This window comes from Hylobates moloch, unplaced genomic scaffold (assembly GCF_009828535.3).
Source record: "Hylobates moloch isolate HMO894 unplaced genomic scaffold, HMol_V3 SCAFFOLD_5, whole genome shotgun sequence".
Classification (NCBI taxonomy): domain Eukaryota; kingdom Metazoa; phylum Chordata; class Mammalia; order Primates; family Hylobatidae; genus Hylobates; species Hylobates moloch.
In genome coordinates this window covers 111,237,861-111,240,726 of record NW_026652280.1, presented here as the reverse complement: position 1 = coordinate 111,240,726, position 2,866 = coordinate 111,237,861, and positions in this window count along the sequence as shown.

Here is a 2,866-nt window from a genome sequence, read left to right as displayed (position 1 = left end):
GAATTCACCCTCACACATTCTGGCTCTTACCTCTGACCAAAAGCAAAGGGAGCAGCTTTTACCAATGGAATGAGGCCAGAGTGTGTTGGCTTACACCCATAATCCCAGCACTTTGGGGAGGCTGAGGTAAGAGGATCACTTGAGCTCAGGAGTTCAAGACCAGCCTGGGCAAGATAGTGAGACCCCATCTCTACAAAATTTTTTTTTAATTGGCCGGCATGGTGGCATGTGCCTGTGGTACTAGCTACTTGGAGGCTGAGGTGGGAGGATCTCTTGAGCCCAGGAGGTCAAGGCTACAGAGAGCCATGATCGTGACACTGCACTCTAGCCTGGGTGACAGAGTGAGACCCTGCCTCTAAATAAATTAAATAAATCAATCAACACCAATTAACTAAATAACCAACCTGTCTCTCGGGGTCAGTCAGCTCTTATAGTCCCACCTGACTTCTGCTTTGCCTTCTGCAGCAGCAACACCTTCGAAAGTGCTTACTGCGTGCCAGGCAGGCGTTGCACAGGGATGGGGACTGGGAGTTCAGATGGCCAGCTGGCCTGCTGTCTGGGGACAGGGAGTTTCCCAGGACCTGGGACTTTCAGTACTAAAACCAGGACAGTCCTGGGCAAGCTGGAACAGCTGGTCACCTGGTGGGAAGTGAGAACCCATGGAGTCAGCAGAGAAGGTAGGCAGCACCACAGCGTAGCTGGTGGTGGGAGCAAGCAGGAGTCGTTTCCTCCTTAGCACTGGAAGCAGCACTCTTGGCACTTAGCTCCCTTCCTGAACGGAGCCCCACCTGTTTTTATGAGGCCGCCCCAGGCCAAGCCCTCAGGATGGGCAAGTGTGGGTTGAGACTGTGCTGTCTCTGCTGTTTGCTAAGGTTGTTCTCATGATATCACGCTGCCAGAGACTGTCCACTTGGCTCACGTTGATGGAGGTCAGCTAAGGACAGGCTGATTAGCTGGCCCCTCAGGGCCTTTCTCTTGGTGACACAGCCTCTGGCTCAGAACAAAGGCCCCTCATTTTGCCGAGGCACAGACTGTTGAACGTGAGAGTGCTGCCACCTGCTGGTCACAGCGCTGCTTCCAGAAGGGGAGCTGGAGCCTCAGAAGAGAGACTGGGCCATGAGCCTAGGTCTGCAGCCTCTCTGTGGGCCACAGCACCACCTCCCAGCATGTCCTGGGCCAAACAGCTGAGGAAAAGAAGGTGGGGACCCCCTTACAGGTATGCCTTGAAGGGGACTGCAAGGCTCTCTCATGCCAGAACTCTCTCAGGCTGGCCATGGATTCCCAGAATTCCCAGCCAGCGTGGGCACTCTTAGCTATAATAGAACCCTCGGCCCAGTGGTGTGCTGGAGCTGCTGGGCAGGAGGCAATCATCAAATATTCAGGAAATTTACCAGCTGCACTGGTCATGGTGGGAGTATTTACACCATGGAAATTGGCAAAGGCTACAGATTAAGAGTTTTCTCCACCCCTAACCCTTCCTCCAGTGGATTTATCAGTATATCTTTGCAAAACCTCTATCAAACTTAAAATATTGTCACCTGGGAAAGGGCAAGTACCAGCCTGTTTGTAAAGGTTTTCTCAGATAAAGCATCAAGTGTGGAACTGGCGTCATAGAGAAGAAATACGTTCTGATAAGAGGGAGATTGTGAGGAAGGAAATTTTGTGAAGCTCTCTAAGAACAACCAAGGTAATAGTTAAGGGCTCTGCAATGAGAAACACATGGATTCAAGTAGCAGCTCTTCTACTTGCTAACTGAATGACGCTGGTCAAATTGCTTCATCTCCAGCTTCCAGTTTCCCTGTCTGCAAGTGGGGGTATTAGGGGTAGCTGCCTCATGTAGTTGTGAGGTGATGCATTTGATGAATCTAAGTGCTTAGAACGTTGCCAGGCAGAAAGAAAGTGCTCAATACATCTTAGATATTATCAGATATTGATTAGAACCTCCACTTCAGCAGGCTTAAACTGATCTTGAAATCTTCCTGGTAAAACCAGTTTCACCTCTAGATGTCCGTTACAGGGTTGGGGAATGGGGACTGGTTCTTCGATCCTCCCCCGCAGCTAACCTTTAACATCAGCCTCAGTTTTGGCTATTCATTTGTACTTGTCCCCTGCAGTTAGTACCTAAGACAACGTATCCCCTATGCTCTTAATATGATAAAGTACATCCTGAATGTAAAGTATCTAAGCGGTGAACACTTGCCAAACCAACCCAAAATATTCTGTGTAAATGAGTCACTGGCCAGTTAAGATGTCAAGTATAGAAAGGGCAGGACTCAGATCTGATTCCAACTCCAAGACCTGAGTCATCCTCAGTTGTATTGCATCTGATTTAAAGGAAGTTTATGTTAACAAGACACAAATTGTATAGAATTGGGGAAAACGAGAATCTGAGAGCAGTGCTCTTTCAGTGGAAAGAGACATGGGGCTTAGAGGACATGAGCTTCCCTCTCATGAGAGTGGAGGGCTTGGTTGTGCAGTGAAGACAGTTGGCGAAGTTTCTATAGAGTCTGATGGACTAAGGCCCAAGACTTGACCTGATGGACTTGCCCCATCCAAGACTCTGCTCATCCCTCAATCTTTGAATGAATAATTTGGCTTCTTGGGTGCTAAAATCCTTGGAAGAATATCCTTAGATAAGATACACATATTTCCACTTTTAAAAAGTTATAAATGAGTTTGCATTATACTCCTTTGACTTTTATTATATGGACTGATTAGGTTAGATTTGGTTGCATAAAACAGACAAAACAGTAGCATAAATAAAATGTACATTTATTTCTCTCTCATGTCAATGAAATCCAGATGTTGGCAGCCTGGGACAGGTATGGCAACTCTACAGTCATCATCAGTCACTATCTTATAGCTC